General features: G+C 40.1%; 1 pseudogene; it reads right to left on the bottom strand.

Annotated features, from left to right (window-relative positions):
• Positions 1-6,381: 6,381 nt before the first annotated feature.
• LOC149142719 (putative UDP-N-acetylglucosamine--peptide N-acetylglucosaminyltransferase SEC pseudogene) lies at positions 6,382-7,908 on the bottom strand (annotated as a pseudogene).
• Positions 7,909-25,004: the final 17,096 nt, after the last annotated feature.

Raw genomic sequence — 25,004 nt, 5'->3', positions numbered from 1 at the left:
TGTCTTTGCCAATTTCCCTAGCCATAAAATAAACCAAAAGTGATGCCCACTATAGTACTTGCCCAACATTCAACTTGAAATACGTGTCCTATGACCTTGGTATTATTTTTCCTTTATTATCCTTTATTACATGAAATTTAACCCCGGGTTGTTAGAGATTCCCACCATAAGGATTATTTTTTGTGTTACCCTATCCTAAGAGTGCTTCTCCATATCCTTGTGTTCTTAATGGCGTGAACACTTGGTAATATCTGAAGTGACTCCACCTCATTACAGTTCCTTAGTTTCATATCATGATGGATCATAAGAAGTGTGAAAACATTGATTCTATGATATCTCAATATTATAGGGAGAAGCACAAGTTTCGAAATATGATAGATGTTTCCTTCACAAACATTGGAACTAGTAAGAACTGGACTATGTATATATGGCCTCTAGAACAATGATGAAGATTTTTTTTTATAGGCCATTTTTTCTAGATCTATTTGGTTGATGGTCTTTTCTTCATAGTAATTTGTGGAGTTAGAGAGGCCATGGTTAGCACTATCAGGGAGTCTCTAGCTCTCATTCCCACTCAAGTCCAATCCACTGGTACACATGCTCTCTATTTTAGTTGTATCCCAATCTATCTCATTCTTTTTATGGTCATGACATTGTATTAACCATGAAGAAAGAAGGGTTTGTGGAAAGAATATGACTCAAAAATCATGGCCACAACAACCAATCAAAATAGCCTACTAGAAGTTACCATTATGGGAAAATAACCCAGAGGATTATTAGAGCTCAAGATGACACCATGAAAGCAACAATGGATTACCATTGCAGATTTCCAAATATTTTCAAGTAGGAGATGGCATCCATGGAGGAAAACATTCATTAAAAAGGATAAGAGTTATCAAAATCTCAATTGGGATTATAATTCAAGGATTGTATACCCGATACTAGTTTTTCTAGGTCCACGAATACTAAGGTCTTTAAGTTAATTGAGTTACATTGGATAAACAAGGCCTTTATTTCCCAAGTCATCAAAGAGAAGGGACAAGAACAACAAGCTACTATAGAAAAATTGATTTTGTTAAATAAGAAGTTTTAAGTAGTCTATCATCTAGTCTTCAATGTAGAAATAATTCTCTTAGAACATAATAACATTTAGAATGTTCTTGTTACTTTAGGTAATTAGGCTCCCACCTCAAAGCACAATTCATCCAATCCCATTAGGTTGGATGAGCATGGTGATGACTTAGTGGAAATTCAAAAATTGTAACCTCTTTCACTGCCATCCTTACACTAAATTTTGTAATCTTTATGATGCATTATTTTGGTACAACTAAGCTCTATGTAATCTATTACTACTTAATATATAGGTTGTTATCAAGTAGTAATATTGGGTCCTTATAAAAAATATACTCTAAGCGGATATCAATGTTCTTTGATTCAAATATCCATTATTTTTTGGACTATTCTATTCTTGATTTATTTTGTGGTGGGTCTCAAACAATTTTGTTTGCACTCTTATATAGTGACATATTAATATACATATTGCTAAATTGCAACCAAAAAAAGCATGCTTACAATCACAATGCTTATAAATATGGAATGTCCCTTATTGAAATATATTAACCAAATTTCTTGATTTTTATCTTGGAGATATTTCGTCAAACACTTTGCATGTAATCAAATATGCAGCATTGCTAACACAACAAATGTTCCACAAGAAAAAATACTATAGTAATAGTAAAACCCTTATGGCACGATAACAACACAATAAAAATTTACAACAACAAACACATAAAAATAAAATCAGATTTTTTTATTAATTGGGCAAGGAAATTACATGTTAAGCAACCCTTTAAGATACAAATCAGTTTACAGGAACCTGACATAATATTGCTAGGAACAAGAGATGAAGATGATGGCACTAAAATATCCTTTACAAACCACTAAATATGACTTTGTCGGAGCAAAATTATTGAATTGATTTGACCTCCCTTCTTGATGCCATGACCCAACAAGTATTGTCTCGATTTGCTGGGAGAAATAGCGATTGGCTTGAGAAATAAAATCTGGTATGGTCCACCAAAACCCCTAAATTTTTGTTGATAATCTAATAGATTCAGTCTCCCTTGATCTCCACAAAATGCTAATGGCTAAATCAACCCACATAACCCTCTAAATGTTGATACACTTATAAGTTTGGTTTCCTTGGTTTCCACGGATTGCTAATGGTTAAATTGACGCACATGATCCCTCTAAATGTTGATACACTTATAATTTGGCCTCCCTTGGTTTCCATGAATAATTGATAGCTAAATCAATCCAAACGAATCCTTATTGGACCCACATTTTGCCAAAAAGATGAATCTCTCTCTTCCACAATGATTTTTTGTGAAGAATCTAAGTGATTCTTCCTTGTGATTAGCGAACAACCCCCCCCCCCCCCCCCCCCCCCAACCACACACACACACACACACAAGCTACAAAATCTCTCCAAATCAACTTGAGAAAATAATCGGGCATGCCCAAAGAGTGAGCTCCAATCTCTCTTTTATTTTTTTTTAACTTTTGACTAAATGAGTGTCACCTTCACATGTTTCTTTTTCACCCAAATGGCATGTCAATAATTAAAATAATTGATCCCCTTTTTACTGGGAATCAAATAGGCTACTGAGTTGTTCTCTAGAATTGATCATTTAGAAAGGGGACATTACAAAATACACTACTTAACTTTAAAGAACTCATATATAATTTATCGAAAATAAATGTATTATATCTTCATGTTTTTGTTTCATTATTTTTTCAATTTTATAAGGAAATACAAAGTCATTTTTTTTCCAAGGAAAAATCATAATTTCCATTAATAAAAATGAAGATGACATGTTGTAGATGCCCGAAGGCATATTAGAAATGATTATGTGACAAACTATAGACGCTTGATAACTAAATCCCAAATATATGTTCAAAAACTAACTAAAAGTATGGATCTAGCATAAGAGAATCATTTTGCCTAACCCATTTTACCTTTCTTCTTTTCAACTTTTCGCGAGACTCTTTGTGAAGGAGTGACACCGACTATTGCTAACTGGTTTTCACAGGAAATACAAATTCATTTATATTCAATATTCAGCAAAATTCCAAAATTATATATAATATTTTCATTCAATCTTTAACTAAAGTTTGCTTTTAAAAATATTCTTTCATAAAATTGAAATGTATATCATTCATATTTATCTTCACAAATACAAAGATAAGCATAACCATAATAAACCCACATTATGTGAGAAAACACAAATAAAAAGATATGTTCTAAATAACATTAAAATGTTGCAGGTATACCTTGCATGTTAAAATTGCTTATGCTTGGTTAAGAGCTTGTCTTTCTTGGATGTAAGGAAACAGGTTAACGACCCAAGACCTATATGTATTACAAACCACCAACGGGTAATTCTAGGTGGCATGGCTTTCCTTGAATAACAATTATGAGTCAACTTGCATTCACGGATAACAACCAGTGACGGTTGTCCCCACTATTAATTTGAAAACTGAGTTATGATATATTTTCCCATTATTTAAAAAATGGTATACCTTGCACACATCTCTTCATTTCATTTTTTATAAAAACACTTTTGACTAAGTCACTTTGTAATAGTAATTTACATTACATTGTATATATTAACTAAAATATTTTGTTTTACTTATCCAACAATAATATCAGTGCACACATATCTATTTGGAAAGTTACCTTCATATATATCAATTAAAAATATATTTTAAGATACTTTCAAAATTTCAAATTAATAATATATTGTAATTAATCTTATTTAAATATAGTTATGTCAAAATTAAAAAGATTGATAATTTAAATATTTTTTTGTTTGTTAATTTTGTGAGTTATGATATGACTTCATGCTTAATCATTAGCTTGAGAAACTGCAACCCAGGGGAATTTACGCTGTCAAAATCACTGAGGATTGCACTCGGCCTAGGCCACACAACATGGCTGGATTTTTTCCCATGAAGTTTTGAAATGGTGACATTCATATCATGGATTTCCTTAATAGTATAATCCATCACCGTCTATTCTACACCCCATAAACTATTAATAATTTAAATGTTTAAAATAATAAAAAACATCGATTAAAATTAAATCCATTTTTCATTAAAGACATTTACATCATCCAAATATGGCATAAAAAATGTCACCTAATTGAGGTGAAATACTATGATAAAAAGTTGAGGAAAAGGTAACCATACATTTACCTTTACTATAAAAATGACATTTTAATTAGTTTAGACATTTGTGATGATATCTATCAATGGAGTTAATGGTTGAGAGTATGGAGGGAGTATAATTTATAAAATATTGTATTAAAAAATAATTTATTTTTTTAATGTGTGGTTTATGGAAACCAAATATTGGTGGTTGTTACATCCAAGTAAACTAACAATTACCCCTAAAGGTGAAAATATACACCGAAGGAATAGAAGATTTGGGAAGATTATTTGAAAAACTAAATTATTTTCAAACTTTAGAGAAGAAAATTATTTTGAATGTAATTCAATTCTATATTCCAATCACATATTTTTATTTTATATAAATTTTCTAATTATCAATTTTAGATAATGCCAACCAACCATCACTCCTATGAAAATTCCATAGTAAATAATTATGGAAATTGTCCTTTGCTCTCACCAACTCGCTCCATCTCTTCACAACACCCATAACCAACATCGTCAATTCTCACATGTGATAAACTGGATTCAACCAACACCATCAATTCTTCAATGTTATATGTTGAATTTATGGTGAATAGACATACTTCCTTTATAAAAAAAAATATAAAAGATATTTCTCATAAAAAATATAAGCATATTTATAAAAAATAAAAGTAAACATGATGATAGGGAATAAAATAACATCTAAATAAAAATTTCATGTGATCCATACTTTCCCAACTATATAAAAGTAAGTATGAATGAATCCAACACTCTACTTTCTCATTTCCATTGGCCTCAAAACCTAGCGATGGATTGACTATGCTACTTCAAAATACATTACGATCAAGACACTAAATCACTAGTGCTACATCTTACTAAATAAAAATTTGATGCGATTTGTACTTTCCCAACTATAAAAGTGAGTATGAATGAATCCAACACACTCTACCTTCCCATTTCCATTTGCCTCAAAAGCTAGCCATAGATTGACCATGTTGCTTCAAAATACATTACAATCAGGACACTAAATCACTAGTGCTACGTCCTACTATGTACACGAGGCATGCCTTATGATAGCAAATCAATTTGTAAGGATGCTTCTGCCTTCAACAGTGACTAACTTTCAAAACAAATAACTAAGATGCAGGGACTGGTCATAATGCTCATGTTGTTGTCAAGAAATGGACTGATCATAATGCTTATATTGTTGACAAACAATCATAACCATTGGTTTTCATAACCAGTTCTTGAGCTTTTTGTTGTTGAGATGCTTGCTTAGCATGCTTTGGTGGCCTTCCAACTCCTCGTTTTAAGAGAGGCTTTGCCTCGGCAGTGTTGTTAGTAGTAGTAGATGCTAATGGTTGTTTCAAAGGAGGATTCAAATTCACCAAATAGTGTTCCTTGAGCTCCTTTCCTGCTCAACTGTGTTCGAGCTCTTAATTGGCTTGGCAATGTTGCCCAAGATTTTGTTTGTCTCTAGAATGTGTGTGGAGCTCTTCAAAGGAGCAAGAAGATCACTGGAATTCTTTTCCATGTAATTATTGCATGTCATTGACCGAGGATTTTTTTTTTTAAACCATTAACCACTTCCACAGGTGCGCCATAGTGGTTTGTGAAAATAAAGGGGATGCCCTCCTAAATGAATTTGAAGCGTTCATTTGAGAATGGGCTATAGTTTATTTCTCGTGCATGTAAGTTTGTTGGAAAACCGTTGATCTGGAGCATGAGGGTTATGGGTTGTCAATTTCTTCTGCACTTGTGAGATATCTTGCGGCATGCTATAAACAAATTCGTTCTTTTGAGTATTGGGGGGGTGAGGAACATTGATCCCTTTGGAACCATTTTTATTAATTTTTGTTATCTTCATTGTATTCTTCCTCCCATCCAAAGAACAACAATTATAAGCTATGTGTGGAGTGAGAAGGTAGTTTTCATCATAGGCATATTTACTCGCGTATCACCAGTACACTTGCAAGGTGTTGATGACAAGAGACAATTTCCAGAGTAGGAACAATGCATGTCTCCTATTCTAGATAAGCTCTTATTCTCCATCAGCAGGAGTTGTCGGTTTTTCCTTTTTATTTTTTACAATTTGACCATATTTTGAAGCTCTTTTCAAATACGTAATTTAAAATATTGTATACCCTTATATGTACAACATATAAATTATCGATCATAAGGAAAATCATTGTCATTTTCAGTCACTTTGAAGGGCTGAGGATGTTTCTCTATGCAGTATAAATTCCACATCTTAAAATAGGCCCTCTCAAGCTTTCGTACCCAATGAACAGTGTCAAATAATGGACATGTCATCGTGCTTATTTGACTTTAGTAGTCAAAGCTTGACATTTTGCAGGATTTTGGGCAAGACTAATAGCCTTCTCGTCATACTCTTGCATACTGTTCTCAACCATCTCTTCTCTTAATCCAGTAGCATAACAGAGAGAACCCACCACTCTTGTGGCCATTTTCTCAAGTGGAAGAGTTATAATTGGAACATCAGCCCAGAGCACATCATTTCTAGTGGTATGTGCATTATATAATGGCGTATCAAGGCACACATAAGTCGATGAGCTACTACATATATGCTCACTCTGTGTTGAAACATCTCTGAATATAATATGGTCAGGTCTCACACCTTGTGCAGAAGAAAAGGTTTGCGATCTACTTTCTCCTGCAATAAGAAACCTCAGAAGCCACAGAGCACTATTTGGTGCACATTTTAGAATATTGCACCATGTTATGAATATACCAGGATGTATTTTGTACAATTGATTAAATCAGGAAAGAAAAATTTGTCTTCCAGTAGTCAATAATATGAACACTTTGGTTGGCACACAAGTTCTGAAGCATCTTGATTTTTCTACTTGTAATCATTCACAAAATAACAATGTGGCATGTGTACAAGCTCCTCAGAATAGATATGTGATAATGTGTAGGTGAAGCAAACTTGTATGTCACTAAATAATCAATATAATTGGCACCAGTAGTTCCAAGAAAACCCATATATGAAACTTGAATGGGGACTGGTTTCATTACAACAATTTCATTCCGAACACCCTTCGTATACCCATTCAAGTTGATAAGAACTTGAATATGAGCTTGAGATATCATCCGTGCAATCACATCAGATGAAAGGGAAGAAACATCAATGAAGTGTTCTACATCTGATTGTATACGTTGTCTCCACTTGTTGCCATCACTTTGATTCAAAGCATAGCAAAATACCTCAATGTGCTCTTGATTATGCATACCAAAAATAGAACCCATGAGGTGTGAAAGTGGGTGGTTACCAAAATCACTATTAACATACCCCACCTTAAGCCTGCCACTACCACTCTCACCTTTCACAGGCAAATGAGGAGGGTGTCCAAAAAACTGAGGTCCAAAACAAGATGCAACAAGAAGGCAATGTTCTGCATATTTCTGGTTGATTTCTAAAGTCAACATTGGTTCAAAGGGATAAGCAATTGCATGAAATGGTTGTACGCTTGGAAGAACTGACATCTTTATCCGTCGCCTTACAATTGTCTCAACTTCAAGAAACAAAGATTGTTTGTAACACTTAATAGCAACTTCAACAAGACAACTATCCTTGTAGATTGAAGCAAGGTTGGCATGACCTTCTGCCATGGTAGTCCTAATTGTTACTACACGTATATAATCTTGTATTGCTTCATTAACTCGATCCATATTGTTGGGCGCAGGCGCAGGATCCCCCAACGGAATTTTTGGGGCTTAAAGCCCAGATTTTGACTAAATCTGATGTAAGACTCTGCGTTTTGTGGGCACGGAGTGCGAACTTGTAAATGAGTCATAGGGTTGTCCGCCCTCATTTTTATAATGTAATGTCGACTTTAGAGATCTACCCATGGTCCGCGGACCATGGGATTGTATAAATAGAGCGAGGCTCTAAGTTGTAAAAGGGGGAATGAAGTCATGAATGAAAGATGAAGAACTAAGTCTTATCTAAGTGTAGAGTCGAGTCTTTGGGTCGTAGAGTAGAAGAAGGCTCTGCAGCTGAGTTCGCAGAGGCCTGGTAGTCCGCAACTGAGTGCACGGACCCTTGCAGCTGAGTGTGCAGGGCAAGTCGAGTCTATAACCTTTGGAGAAGTAATAAAGAGAAGTTTCATATCATTTATGTGTATCTTTTCCTAGTTCTTATGCATTGAGTATATTGGATATGAATTTCATTTTTACTGTTTATATGCGCGAACTTATATGATTATGTTGATTAAGAGAATATAAGACAAAGTATCTGTTTATGCGAAGTTAACTAACAGTTATAAGAAGATAAGTAAGATCCGCGGTGTAACTTATGGAATTAGCGCAGATCATTTCCTAGGCAACGCAAAATCACCTCAGCCCCTAGTGAGGGCTGCGCGAAGGCGATCATAACAGATCACGAAGGTCTCGCAAGTCAGACAGTGTGCGAAGTGACCTGCACAAAGCTATTTATAGATGGACTAAATCGACCCCTCAGACATCTCCAGGGTGCAAAAACTTGGTTCCAGCATCCCCCCATACTGCTTCGGGTGAAACCTCAGTCTGCGCTCTGCGGGCTGTTTTCGAAAGGGCCAGTAGTGTATGGATTTGTTTGGTTAATTAACTCCGAACCTGGGTCAGGCCCCATCAAACCAACAAATGGTTCCGTTGACGGGACCAGAATCTGCATAGAGATGTCTGATGTCGTATCATTGGAATCCAACTAAGAAGGAAATTGAAGTTTGGTTGGACAAGAGAATTCATGAGTTCGCGGTACAGGAGAATATGAATCCGTGACTGACAAAAGAAGAGTGGTTAGACTGCTACCTGTACACAGAGACCCACGAAATCTTCTTCGCATATTTCCCTATTGAGTTGTACAAGTGGATCGCGAAGCTAGTGGATAGCCGAGGAAGGTGGAAGCTTGACAGTACTATTGTGTGGACCCCAGAGTTGGTGCACAGATTGGAAGCATTAGAAGATAAGGTTGTGTGTGTTGTTGATCACTGCCTTGATCGGATTATAAGAGGATTCATCACTGAATTCACGGTAGACACTTTAGTCAACTATAGCGAGGCATAGCGATGCTTTCTCAAAGGACCGCGAGGTAAGTACGTAAAGTCTCTGAATACTTGGATTAAAATGTTATTGTGTGAAAAGAGGATTATGCAGTTACATTGATGTTCGGGGCTACGCGAAGTGGAAAAACCTACAAGAACAAAGGAAGGGACTAGAGAATAGCCCTTTGATTTCACCTCCGCGAGGGGATGAGGAAGAGCTCATGAAGGTCTCTCCGTGAAGTGTGATCCTTTTGATAAGGCAGAGAATTCTGCGCATACCACCCCCACCCACACCACCACCAGTTTCACCACCATCACCTCCATCTTCACCCATACCACCTCCGCCACCACTTCGATTCAATATGGCAAGCATGATAAATTTGCCTGTGTTCAAGGGATTGGGAAATGAAGATCTGGACCAATTTTGGTTTGTGGTAAAAGTCATATGGGAAGCGCAGGGAGTTACAGATAACAATATAAATAAAGCAACACTGGTTAGCACCCTACAGGATCTCACGCTAACCTGGTACATTAAGCACTCAAGTGATAATCCAAATGCGAGAATCGCGGATTTCCAAGCTGCGCTAAATAAGGAATTTAGCAGGCCGAAGTCAGAAGCGCAGTCGATCATTGGGTTCAAAGAGATCACAATGCTACCAAGCAAGACTCCTTGGGAGCTGGATCAAAGGCTGAAGTGTACAATTCGCGAAGCTAATATGACTTTGATGGATGGACAACACCACGAATGGTCTGTAGCATCCCTAATGCCACATTTGAGGAATGCACTGTCGTAGCAGAGGCTAACGACTCAGACAGAGGCCTTGGAGATCACGATGAGACTACATGAGACCCCAATGAAGGATCCTAACTTGGGAGTTCAGAAAATCCACTTGCAGTTGAAAAACTTATGCCTTGAGATGTAGAGTCTGAAATAGGACAAGACAGCTCGACCAAAAGTGCACGAAGAAGTGTGGTGCGTAAAATGCAAAGGTCGGGGTCATGACAAAGACCACTTCCCAGTGTTCGTGAATTACCTTGCGGGAGGAGGATTGATGTCGTTAAGGTCGGAAGCGCAAGTAGGACCTAGCGCGATGCCTGCTTTATGGTGCGCAATTTTTCAAATAGGTGGAAAGCATGCTATGGAAAACTACCATTTGTTACAGAAGTAAATGCAAAATTCACAATAGTTGTTCTGTAATTTTTGTAGGTCGGTGGGACACGATGAGTGCACTTGTAGAAGCTATGAGCTGATGATGGATAGAACTCCCACCTACAGAGTTCAAGCCAAAACGTGGCCCCTAGACCAGAGTGCAGGGATGATGTAAACCAGATTTCATGGGCGCAGACGAGGCCGAGGTGGAGGGGGACCTAGAAGAGGTCGCGGACAGTTGATATGCTACAATTGCAGAGGACCAAGACATTATGCCCGCGATTGTATGAATCCAACACATCCATCATACCTGTATTGTACCTTGTTTGACCATGAGATGGAGGATTGTCCTACGCTGATAGCTAGGATACGCGATAAGGGAGTGCTACCACCTCCCCTGACTCACCTGCAGATGATGAGGTCTAAGCCGCATGAGGAAGATCCAAATGTGAACATTGTGCTCCGAAGTGGAATTACGATAGGAGATGATAAAGGCAAACAGCCAAAAGATATCACTTGGGTTCGCAAAGCTCCGGCGAAAGAAGCGGAGTTTGATTTGGAGCGCACTCGAGAAACCTTTATGGAAGCCAAGAAGAGCTTCGTTGATGCCTCCACTTTAGGAAGCAAAGATAGATCGGAGCCAGAGACGGACCCATCTCTGCTCACGATGTTCCTGGAAACATGCATGAAGCTACTGTGCGATAGTAAGGCTGTAAAGGGATTACAGGAACTCATTAACAGATGCATTGGGACCGCGCCAGGAGAACCGCGTGTAGTCTGGAAGATTGGAAATCATAAGATAGGACAAGGAGAGAAATGAGGTTAACCATGTAGATTGGAGAATATGAGGTGGACCAAGTAATTATGGATTTAGGATCAGATGCGAATGTCCTGCCGAATCAGACATGGGAGCGCATTGGGAGAGGCCTACGTTGTAGTGGTCTCCTATTCAGCTGCGAATGGCGAACCAACAGAAGATAATACCCCTAGGAAGATTGTAGGGAATCACAATGGATACTGAGGGAGCGAGTGCGCTAGCGGACTTTGAGGTGATAGAGATTGTTGATGACAGAAATCCCTACCCCGCGCTCCTAGGAATTGATTGGGCCACTAACATGAACAAGGTGATTAATATGAAGAAGCGCAAGATGATTTTTGAGAAGAAGTCTCTACGAGTAGTTATACCTTTGGACCTTGCTGAAGGATCACGCTACACCAAGCCGGTGCACGACTATGAAAGTGACGATGATTTGGACTGTATCTACAAGATAACTGTGTGAGAGCAAGATTAGGTAAATTCCATTGCGGATGGACGAATTTCATGGGAGCGTGAGAGATCCTGTACTTTGGATTTAGATGAGGAGATAAAGCGATGGAAGAACCGGTTACACGAGATAACCACGCTTAATTGTAGCATGATGACAAGGTCATTGTGCTACGTGTAGAAATTCCCACTGTAGATCAACAAATTATGCAATATACTAAAAAACAATACAATATCTACTTCTACAACACTTTGCGGAAGCTTAATCGAATTGAGAAAGATCAAGAGAACACATATAACTGAGAATGAGAAATCAATCACACATAACACAGAAGAAATAACCTGGGGAAAGCCTCAGCCTAAAACCCCAACTCTGTATTATCATACAAGTGGAAAATAGTCATAGAATTACACAAAGCCTTAGCTTGGAAGCCAACCAGCTCTCAGTATAATCCCTCTGCTGCTCATAGACAGTCAAAGGCCTCTCACAAACCTTCTCCTCTGCCCTCCAAGCCTCCTATTTCCTTGCGCAATTTTTCTTGGGGTCCAGTGCTTCCACACATGTGAATTCCCACCTCACACTACTCACTTGGCCCAGTAGTAACTGCGCAATCCTGAAGGAGATAAATCCTTCTACATAGATGAGTTTCCTTTATAGGAAAAATCCATCCAACTGATAGTACACTGTCCCTCCTCTGATCTCAACTGGGTCTCTGTCTGAACTGACATGCATGAGTTATTTATGAGAGAATACTCAGTTATCTAAAGTGCAGTAGTTACATGCATGCAAGCATTAACTAACTGAACTTACATTAATTCAACAAACTGTTTGAATTAATCTAACTGGACTTCACTCAGTTAACTAAGTCAACTAATTACAACTCAATATTACAACTCATCATTATCTCTTTAACTGATGGATAAATTCCTCAATTAATGGAGAAATTGTTACATGTCCCCACATAGACTTCATGTTTGGTTTTCCTTAACTAATTAACTCAAGATGAATTAATTAATTATTTTATAAATAACTGCTAAAATCAAATTCGAATTTTACTTCACTATTTTAGTTCAGGGACTAACTAAAATAGGAATCTATCCTGAACTGCTAAAAATAGAAATGTTATTTTTAGCACTTCCATTTTTCATTCCTTGTTGCTCAGTCTAGCACTGGTACCTAAACTGCTATTTATAGCAGTGCTATTTTTATCACTTCTATTTTTAGCATTTCTTGTTTCCATTTTCAACACTCCCTCTCAACAAGAAAGGCTTCAACTCGAACCCGATCCTAAACCTTTGGAATGTTCTACATGCAACACTTCTTTCAAGTGTGGACGCTCCAACAACTCTAGAAACAAAAAAAAACTCCCAACTGACCTTTCTGTTGGGCTAGAAACATACTCTGATGTTGAAGCTCCCTCTGTCGCTGACAAGTTCTCCGTCTCTAACCTCTGAGCTGCTGCAACATCTCCATGCATCTTGCACCATTGCACACCTCTCTATTCCATCTTGCACTGGTGCAACACTCATGTGCCTCTCGCATTGCTGCAGCCTGCTAGCTCCACACAGTCTTGGGACTCCTACATTGTAGCTCTCTCTGTCGCTCCATCCGCATCCATCTCTACCCAATCAACCAGTGTTGCTACTCCTTGTCGGGGCTCCCGTAGCAAAGTCGGATCAAAGAGGTTGGGTACCTCAAGGATCCTGCCCCTATTCCAGCCTTCTTGGGACGATCACTCCACATCGCCCCACCTCCTACCTGGAGGTATGGATTCATGTGATCCCTCTACCCACCTGGCTCGAAATTTCCCCCTACTGGAGGTCTCTGCATGAGTGGATGCCTCCACTCTATCTCCTCTCAGCTTCCCCAGTTGTGGCTTCTCCACAACCTCCTGAAGTTGCTTCACCAATCGTGGCTCCTCCACAATCGTCTAAGACTTCTCCTGTGGCTGCATGTTGAGAGGTAATGTACTCTCCCTCTCAACCACCAAGTCTCCATCAGTTGCCTTGCTCCTCAAGGCTTTGCATTCATCTTGAACCTCAAGAGCATACAGGTTCTTGACTCGTGAATCGATCTGCTTTACCTGTCTAGGATGATGTATCTAAGGAAAACCTTTCCCTTGCTGAAGACTACATCATAGCCTCTGTCTTCCAACATTGCGATTGACACCAAGTTTTTCTTCAGTCCTAGTACATACTTGACATCGGTCAAGGTAATGCGAGCTCCATGCTCCCTCTAAAAAATAATCATGCCTACACCTGAGACACTATACTTTTCATCATTAGCCATCGCTATCAGTATCGAGAGATCTTTCTCCTCCAAAGTACTAAACAAACTCTTGTCGTCAGTCATGTGGAAAGAAGATCCACTGTCAAGAAACCAACCACTTCCCACCATGGATGAAACCATGCATGCGAACAGTGTGAAATCCAACTCGAACTATGAGGCCAGTGCCTCACCTTCTGATCCTTCCACGGATCCCTTCTTGGATTTCCTCAGTGGACAATTTGTAGCAAAATGGCCCACCTCATGACAACGAAAGCATCGCACTTTCGATTTGTCAAACTTCTTCCCACCTTGGGAAGAACTGGATTGGGAAAGAGAATCCTTCTCCTTCCCCTTCTTCACCTTACTCGATAAGGCGCAGTTTTCTTCATCCTCCATGGATGAAGAACCATCTTTGGTGCTTCTTATTATCTCCTCCTGCATCAGATCCGACCAAAGTCGTTCCCAATCTGGCAATTTCTCTCTTCCATTAACCGAGTCCTGGTAGCTATGCTAGCTCTTAGGTAGACCGAGGAGTGCAAGACTCCCCATGTCATCATCATCGTGATCCCTACACTTCCAAGCTCATCCCTGCATGTGGTGAGCTTGTTCAGATACGTAGAGATCGTGTCGCCCTTTTCACACTTGATCTTCCGAAGCTTGTCTTTCAACACTAGCTTCCTCTGATCGCTACTATTCTGATATAGATCTTTCAATGTTTTCCACATTGAAAATGGTGTCTCCTTCCCATGGAGACTCGAGACTATGTGGTCTTGAACTCCCTCCAGAAGGATTCTCCTTGCTCTAGCCACACATTTCTTCCATTCCGCCAATTGAGTAGCATCAGTCGGCTTGGGGACTTCTTGATCAATGAAGTCCTTTAGACCGTTATCCTCTAATATTGCTTCCATGTGATCCTTCCAGGCTATATAATTCGAGCTACCATCAAGGGCATACTCGAGTCTTAAACCACTGAACGCCATAGGTGAAATAGAGATGTGATAAGAACTCAATTTCTATATTTAGGAATCACAAACTTCGAACTTCTCCCTTCTTGTATATTGTTCTTCCTTGATCACCTTTCCTCTGATACCATGTAGAAATTCCCACTGTAGATCAACAGATTATGCAATATACTAAAACACAATACAAGATCTACTTCTACAACACTTTTCGGAAGCTTAATCGAATTGAGCAAGATCAAGAGAACACATATAACTGAGAATGAGAAATCAATCACACATAACACAGAAGAAATAACCCGGGGAAAGCCTCAGCCTAAAACCCCAACTCTGTATTATCATACAAGTGGAAAATAATCACAGAATTACACAAAGCCTTAGCTTGGAAGCCAACCAGCTCTCAGTATAATCCCTCTGCTACTCATAGACAGTCAAAGGCCTCTCACAAACCTTCTCCTCTGCCCTCCAAGCCTCTTGTTTCCTTGCGCAGTTTTTCTTGGGGTCCATTGCTTCCACACATGTGAATTCCCACCTCACATTGCTCACTTAGCCCATTAGTAACTGCGCAATCCTGAAGGAGATAAATCCTTCTGCATAGATGAATTTCCTTTAAAGGAAAAATCCATCCAACTGATAGTACACTGTCCCTCCTCTGATCTCAACTGGGTCTCTGTCTGAACTAACATGCATGAGTTATTTATGAGAGAATACTCAGTTATTTGAAGTGCAGTAGTTACATGCATGCAAGCATTAACTAACTGAACTTACATTAATTCAACAAACTGTTTGAATTAATCTAACGGGACTTGACTCAATTAACTAAGTCAACTAATTACAACTCATCCTTATCTCTTTAAATGATGGATAAATTCCTCAATTAATGGAGAAACTGTTGCATGTCCCTACATAGACTTCATGTTTGATTTTCCTTAAGTAATTAACTCAAGATGAATTAATTAATTATTTATTTTACAAACAACTGCTAAAATAAAATTCGAATTTTACTTCACTATTTTAGTTCAGGGACTAACTAAAATAGGAATCTATCCTGAACTGCTAAAAATAGCGATGTTATTTTTAGCACTTCCATTTTTCATTCCTTGTTGCTCAGTCCAGCACTGGTACCTGAACTACTATTTATAGCAGTGCTATTTTTAGCACTTCTATTTTTATCATTTATTGTTGCCATTTTCAACACTGCGTATCAACAGAAATAAGAGATCTCCCTACTTATGATGGGTTAAGTGAGGTAGATACTTTCTTGGATAAGTTTGAAAGGGATGTGCCAGAAAAACAATGTTTCCAGGCCTTGAATTGGGTACTACGCACTATGCCTGCGAGGTGGAGGGGTACACATAAAGGAAGCTTTGGAGACTGGCACACATGTAGGAGGAGGATGCGCACACAGTTTGGAAAACCTATAGTGTGATTGGCAGAGAAATACAATGGACGAGATGGTCAGCGCGCATATATGTCCAGGTGGGTACAGACATATGGTAAACAACCTATGCGGATGCACATGAACTTCGCGTTGGGAAATACAGTCAATAAGCACGTGTTGGGGGGGCAAATGCGTAAACAGCTCCTCGAGTTACAATGATAGAGTGTGGAGAGAACGAGCACGCAAAAGGTTATCCACGCGGAAGCATTTAATGAAGTGTGAGAAGCACTGAACAAGGTATGTAATGCGCGGTGAAGTGATTGGGATCTACGGGTACCAGCAATCTTATGGGCTTATAGGAAAACGTGCAAGAAACTGACAGAACAGACACCTTATAGGCTGGCCTATGGAGTGAACGATGTAATACCGATGAAGTATATCATGCCTAGTCCATGCATAACAACGCCCATGGATATGACGGATCGCGGAGCCTTGGAAGAAGGGATGGCGCAGATGGAAGAGCTCGAAGAAGAACGCTTGGGACCTGATGAAGAGATCCAACAGGGTAATCTTATGCTCCAAGAACTCATGAGTGAAAGAGTTTGGTCAAGGGAGAAAAGCGCCATGGCGGAAGAAGAAGTCAAGAAGCTTGAGGAAGGAATAAAGAAGGACTTTCTTGATTAAAAAAACCATGGTGATAAAATAGGATGCGCACGATTATGAATTTGGGGATTACTACCAAGAGTTGATTAGTTTGATTCTTTGGATAGGACCGTATGTTACTAAAGGGATCACATATGGTGGCACGATGTAGTTGGTAAAATGTGCGATGTAGTTGGTGAAGTCAAATGGCGAACCCTTCCCAAGAGAAGTAAACCATAGTTGGTTGAAGCCATATACAGGTGGCCCGACCACCTGACTAGCCATAGGAAGCACAGTCTTAGCACTCCAGGTAGTTGAAAGGAGGCGCGGGACTATAAACTACTCTGCCCAAGAGCTACGTGATGACAGGACTGCGCGCAGGAGCGAAGTGTCACAAGGTCCGCAACAGCGCAAGGGTAGTTGTGTTGTCGCGCGTGTTGGCTAGAAAATGATTGTTATAGCCACTATTCACGATGTGATTCTTGGTTTGAGACCAAATGGAGTGGGCAGCAGGCATTCAAGGCAGGCTTTATGGGCTAGATTTGGGAAAATCTGCCGCCAAGGGAGCATTAATGGACCGAATTTGGCAGGAACGGTCGAATTCGAATTCAAAAGGCATTATAAATTGTAAAGGGCTGCCCAGCAAACAACACTTGGCAATTTGAGAATTGAGTTTTCGTGCACCCAGAGATTTCTAAAACCAGACCTGTTTGATCTATTGGAGTTAAAGGTGTTCTGTGAACACCTACCTGAGCAGTTGAGAGATTTTTGGAAAAACAAGATGGCAGTGTCTGAAGAAGCCAGGGATATCAGAGAGATGACCGCTGAAGAGGCCGCACAGGCCATGACCATAGAAGATGCCCATGAGAGCACCGAGATAGTCACGGAAATCCATAAATCACCGTGCACGCTAAGACCCAGGAAAGATAAGTAGCCCATGGTTCTGGTGCACGTGTCCCCTAGAAACCCGCTGCAAACTAAACTGACCATGGAAGAAAAGGGGAAAGCGGTTAATCTAGAAACTGATGAGGAGGAGGAAGACCTCGAGGACATCCTGATAGAAGAGGAGGAATACGAAGTCATGAAGATGGAAACCGAGGGCGTGGACCCTCTAACCAGGCTACCCGCATATGTTCCTCTACAAAAGGGGAAGGCAAGGGTGCCCAAAGACCTGGATGAGAGCAAGAGCTCTCTGCAGGCTCTGCTACTACCCAACGATATCGTTTTTCAAGGAGCACACTTGGAACGAGTTCTGGGTCTCAAGTTTGAATATTGGGATCTCACAGACCACGAGAAATTCCCACACTTGGCAACCACGTAGCTCATGAGGCCGAAGAAAAACACTATGGCAGGAGTCATAGAGTTGGAGCCACACAAGTGGTTGTGCGGAGTAGAGAAAGCAGGGTTGTTAAACCTACTCTGGGTACCGCATTACCATCGTGCCCCAATAACTATCTTTGTCATCAGGCAATTGCTCTGCCTGGTGCATGATGGGTGCTTGTGGCTGGAGGAGCCCATCCCCATCACGGACCACCTGATTCATAGAATTACCCGACTCCCTTGTAAGGGGGAGGACCCAACAGATATTTCAGAGGGTAAGAGCAATGATTTGGCCATCGCGGAGGCCATGAAGACAAAATTCAAGCTGGAGAAGAAGAAGAGAGGGTACGTGATCTCCAGTATCAACAATAAGGTAGTCAGAGTTGCCACCCAGATACTGGCTGGCAAGGTTATGCGGAAGTGTCGCGCGGATGAGGTGCCTGCGCCAGTGATAGCACTTGCCGCGTAGTGCGCGGAGGGGGTCCAATTTAACTGGTTAGAGTACTTGTGCAAGGAGTTCTTGGAGAATTGTCGTGAGGCATAGGAATAGGGGAAGACCTTCCACTATGCATGGCTTTTGCTGTCCATAGTGCTGGTGGCTTGGGAATTGCCTGAGGACAGCCAGTTCCCCACAATTGCGCAGGATCTTCCGGAGGCAACAAAGTACACTTCGCTGTGGGCCACTAAAGACACACAGAGGATCTAAGACAGTAAGATATTCTGGGTGTTCATGGAGATGAACATCAGAATGGGGATTAACCGCAAGCCGTAGTTATCGCCCATTGTCTATAATAGTCTACACAGCTTCGTGGAGTTCAAGGTGGAGTTCCATCCCATGTATATCAGGGCGTGCAAGGACCTCACTAATAAGTGGAAGGAGCTCCCGTACCTAGCCATGGACGATGTCATATTTGCCGTACTTAAGTCATGGCCGCCAGAGTGGCGTGCTCCAGCCATCTCCGCGTTGGAAACGGAGAAGTCGGATGCACAAAGGAAGAAGGAGGAGGCAAAACTGTGGATGGCGCAGTTAGCAGAGAAGAGAAGAAAAGAGGCAGCAATAGCAAAGGCGCAGGAGGCGCGGAACGCTACGAAGACATCAGCAGAACAGTAGAAGGCAGCCGCAGAATAGCAGCAGGTAGCAGAGAAGGAGCGCGAGGGCCATAAGTTATCGTCACCTGAGGAAGAGCACAAGACAAAGGAAGGTGGCGCAGACCCACAGACAACGTCTACACAGTTGAAGCGCCAGCACCCGAGAGAGCAAGTGGGGTCGCGAAAGAAGTCAAAAGCCTCCAAGACTTCTTTCGACCCGATCACCCTCACTGTGGGGGATCTGCATGACATAGGGGAGACGGTGCACGACGTCACCACGGTGGTCCTCCAACAGTTCGCGGAGGAACATCAAATGGTATTGGGGGCCCTCTGGGCACAGATACAGGAGTTTCAAGTGTGCACTCCTCAAGCCGGTACTCTGTCGACCAACCTCGCAGTAGGCACAGCCAAAGCTAAGGAAATGTTGGGCGCTCGCATGACCAATACTATAATGTTGCCAGAGGGAGCATAGGTTACAGAAAATGAGGCCAACAGGCCTATGTTCAGTGCACTAAAAGGAGTGGGATCAACATGGTTGCGCTCCCTCAGGAGATGCTCTATGTTCTGCAAGACAGAGTAACAGCAGAACTGTGGGCTAAGGAGGGTCGTGCGCTATAGGTGTTGAGTGAACAGTGAATTAACATGGAACAACTAAGCCTGTAGTGTGATGAGGTCGTAACACAGAATAGGAAGCTAGTGCAGGTGGTTGAAGAGGCCTGCCAGATGGTCCCTGAGTTGGCCATCCCAGTAAAGGCGTGCATCCGGAGGTTAGCAGCAAGGGTGCGTGAGGCGCAAGAATAAATGGCTAAGGTTCAGCTGGAGTTGAACCTTCAAATAACTAAGCTACAGTTGAAGGCGAAACCTTCAACTCCACCAAAGGTGAGGGAACAGCGCGTCAGCGCCATCACAATAGGAACAAAGGAGATCAACAGTGCAGTGAAGGACTGCACCAAACTTTTGGAAGAGTCATTCGAGGTCCTCACCACTCTGCAGGAGGACCTGAACATACAGTGCTTAGAAACAGAGGCGCGTGAGCTGCAGCAAAGATATGATGATATAAAAGGGACCGCGCAGACGGTGGCCCTTACACAGAGGCTCGCACGGATGCAACAGGAAAAAGCGCTTAAGGAGCAGGTAGACGTGGTGCGACATAAGGAAGTGGTTTTGAAGGTGCACGTCCAACCATGGATCGATGAGGCCTTCGTCATTACAGCCTCGATCGAAGCCAAGCTCGTGCAGATGCAGGGAACGCAGGAGCAGATGCAAGGAAGCATTTCAGATACTGCGGTCTCTGAAAAGTGCATGCATGAGGTACATCAGGCAATTGCTCAGTGCGCTGCCAATCTTGCAGTAATTCGGGCAAAGTTGGGAGGTCTCCATGTGAAGATCTCCGCACCGACAGAGTGACTCAAGGGCGATTCATGATGTTTGTTTTGGGGGCCTGTTGGGTGCAAGATCCCCCAAGAGAAGTTTTGGGGCTTAACGCCTAGATTTTGACTAAATCTGATGTAAGACTCCGCGTTTTATTGATTCATAGGGTTGTTCACCCTCATTTTCGTAATCTAATGTCGACTTTAGAGATCTGCCCATGGTCCGCGGACCATAGGATTGTATAAATAGAGTGAGGCTCTAAGTTGTTAAAAGGGGAATGAAATCATGAATGAAAGATGAAGAATTGAGTCTTATCTAAGTGTAGAGTCGAGTCTTTGGTTCGTAGAGTAGGAGAAGGCTCTGCAGCTGAGTGTGCAGAGGCCTAGTAGTCCGCAACTGAGTGCGTAGACCCCTGCAGCTAAGTGCGCAGGGTGAGTCGAGTCTATAACCTTTGGAGAAGTAATAAAGAGAAGTTTCATATCATTTTTGTGTATCTTTTTCTAGTTTTTATGCATTGAGTATATTGGGTATGAATTCCATTTTCACTTTTTATATCCACAAACTTATATGATTATGTTGATTAAGAGAATATAAGACAAAGTATCTGTTTACGCGAAGTTAACTAACAGTTATAAGAAGATAAGTAAGATCCGCGGTGTAACTTGGGGAATTAGCACAGATCGCTGCCTGGGCAGCGCGAAATCACCTCAGCCCCTAGTGAGGGCTGCACGAAGGCAATCATAACAGATTGCGAAGGTCTCGCAGGTTAGATAGTGCGCAAAGTGGCTTGCGCGAAGCTATTTACAGTTGGACTAAATCAACCCCTCAGACATCTCCAGGGTGCGGAAACTTGGTTCCAGCATCCCCCCATACTGCTTTGGGTGAGACCTCAGTCCGCACTCCACGGGTTGTTGCCGAAAGGGCCAGTAGTGTAGGGATTTGTTTGGCTAATTAACTCCGAACCTAGGTTAGGCCCCATCAAGCCAACACATATCTTTAAGTGTATTACCTCTATTAACAAGACCATCAACTATTGCAGGATCTATATGGAGAATTTCATTATGAATAACAATTGCTTCCATATAATGACCCTGGTGTTTTTATATTGTTGCCAAATTTCTATATGGAGCAAACAAACCAGTTGTAACTGCTTCCAAGATGATAGCTTGTTTGTAGTGTGTTATTGCCAAATCCAATTGAACTTGTTCATAAATAACACTACCTAATTTCCCAAAGGCAATTGCACAGTCAGAACTCCATTGGATACAACCACAAAACAAAACCCTTGTGGGAATTAATACAATCGCCTCCAACCAGTCATTCCACGTGGCCATGATATTTGCAGTGATATGGCGAACTTATCAGTTTAACATGAGTCGTGATATTCGTAGACCTTCATGTGCCATGATATTCACAGACCTATGGAGGCCCTAATGGAACCAAGATTCTAGCAAGTATCAGCGTACCACAGGGATATATGTATCAGCGTACCACAGGGATATATGTCATTAGTGTACCATCGGGACAAATGTCACCTAACATGCAAAAAGGTAGACGATAGTCACAGGTGAACAATTCCAAAAGAAACACCTTCGGTGTAAAAATATCTAAAAAGGGCTTGTACTCACATGACATAGGGTTAATTCTAACCACTATCACTATAGCCTCTAGGTATGCCAATGGAAAATTTGAACCAATAACATTAAAAAAATATTAATAATAATTACTTTAATAATACACCTTATTGCCAATTTAATTTATACCAAGCAAACTACTAAATCTTTATTTCTCCACTTTATACACTCATCATATGCCATCCTATATCACTATTCTTACTTTTTACATTTCCTAGATTATATTTTCATTGGGTATATATATATATATATATATATATATATATACACACACACACACACTTTATTTTATATATACATTATTATATGAATTTAGTATAAATTTCTTTATCCAAAAACACATTATATTTTGCTGAAATTTTAAATTATCAGTTTTGAGAAAATCCTATCTCACTATTCTTACTTTTTTACATCTTTTGTTTTCGGACCCACCGAGTAATTGATAATATTTTTTTAGCAAAGGAAATTTATATTAAATTCGTAGAAAGAAAGAAAGAAATAAAATTATTTTAATGTCCACGAGGCTAAAGATAGCCTATGGGACATATTGCTTCCTCATCTGCTTGATGTATTCGACCCTTTTTCTGTGAAGCCTCACAATAAATGCTCCCAGCTTCACGACAAACCCCTCTCTAAATAGATTATCCCAAGAGCTAGCCGCCAACAAATCTGCATAACTTTCCCTGTTGTCTTTGAAGGTCTCACATTCTAAAATGAAATGTTTTTCTGTTTCCTCTTATATTTTGAAATGTTACTAGTTTTAATTGAAAGATGGTAGGGTATATTCTAAGTGAACTTGACAGTTAAATACATATGTTTTGAGAAAGTTTCATGTCATGAACATTCCATAGCCAAAAGACAAACACGCTTGTTATCACTTTTGTCTTTGTGTTTGAGGAGGTTGTAACTCTCCATTAAAACTTGTTTTTTCATTCCATAGCCAAAAGACAAACACACTTGTTATCACTTTTGTCTTTGTGTTTGAGGAGGTTGTAACTCTCCATTAAAACTTGCTTTTTCAATGATCGACAGTTAGACTGTGAAGCATGTGTGGTATGATTCTTGCATTTATTTGTTCTGAGCCACGTTTGACTCTCAATGACTATGATTGCATTTATATTCTAATGTCACTTATGGGCAAAACTGCAAACTGACAGATGTCAAATGGAGATGAAAAAGGTAGACAATGCTTGGCCTGACCAATTTAAAAAAGAAATACCTTCGGTGTAATTATCAGTTTTCTGGGAAAATCCTATCTCATTATTCTTACATTTTACATTTCCTATATCATATTTTCATTGGGTATATATATATGAATTTAATATAAATTTCTTTTGCTAAAAAAAATATTATCAATTACTATGTGGGTGATCATTTGAAATTTCATCTATCATGGAGTTCCTTAATAGTATACTCCTGTAAAAATGACATTTTAATTAGTTTAGACATTTGTGATGATTGAGTTGGGTTGAATGGTTGACATAGCCCAACCCCCACCAACTCGATTAAATGTTATCACTGGGCTGGAGCAAGTTGGGTTGTGTCAACCCAACCTGCTCCATCTCGGTGATAATAGTGTTGAGAGGCGCTCTACAGCCCAGTACGTGAGGGATATATTGTTACATTAAATATATATGTGTGTGTGTGTGTGTGTGTCGAATAATATATGTATATGCAAGATATGTTGTGTGTAATGTTACATTAATATATATGAAATGAAATGATATTTTAAGGTCCACGAGACTAAAAATATTCTATGAGACCATTAGTTCCATGTTTTTCACTTTTTGCAATTCAATCCTTTTCCGGTTCAAACTGATGATGAGTTGGCCCAACCTTCCAACAATCCCCTCGCTAAAAAAGCAATGCCAAGAAACTGATGCTAACATGTTCTCATAACTTTCTATGATGTCTTTAAATGCATCACATTCCAAAATGAATTTTTTTTCCTATTCCACAGCCCCAGAAGTGCAAAATGTACACACTCATTCTTCCCAAGCTTCTTTAGGCCTTTTCCACCATCCTGTTTCACACCGAATTTGATGTGATTTGGTCCTTAATTAAGCAATAAGAACCTTTTCCATCCACGAAATGCTAGCTCTAATGAACTATTTTTGTTGTAGATCACAAGTAGGGTTGAATTCCTCAATGTAATATTTCTTCTTTCTACCCAACTCTTTCCCCCATACCTTTTTACGAAACTTCTCCATAACAAAATCCTTTAGCTCCTTGCTATTTGTGGGACATGCATTCAGGTAGATATTCCATTTTTGCATCCATGTGTAGTTTTGATTCATCCATGTTTTCTTTCTTTCACTCATGCCTTCATTGAAGATAACAGTAGGCCATCTACCTACTCTCATTTGCTCATTTCTTTTTAGATATCTTATGAGCCGCACTGTAGCAACTGCTTCAATGGGAGTTGCTCCTGTTTCACTCAACATTATCTCATAAGGTACTGAAATTTTTATTTTGAACTTGCTCATGATCAAGCATTTTTGGATTTTCTCAATTTGTTTCCATCTTGAGACAGGAGTGTTTCTAGCCCACAATTCACACCCATATAGCATCATTGGACAAACTAGGAGTCCAAAAAGCACTTTAATCGTTTTCCAGTACCATAACTTTGCCTCTCTACATCTGTTTTGAAGAGCATATAATGCTT

Source organism: Pinus tabuliformis, chromosome X, assembly GCF_031772625.1.
Source record: "Pinus tabuliformis cultivar Carrire ecotype Pingquan chromosome X, CPIR1, whole genome shotgun sequence".
In the NCBI taxonomy this organism is placed as follows: Eukaryota; Viridiplantae; Streptophyta; class Pinopsida; order Pinales; family Pinaceae; genus Pinus; species Pinus tabuliformis.
This window is presented reverse-complemented; position numbering and strand designations above follow the sequence as displayed.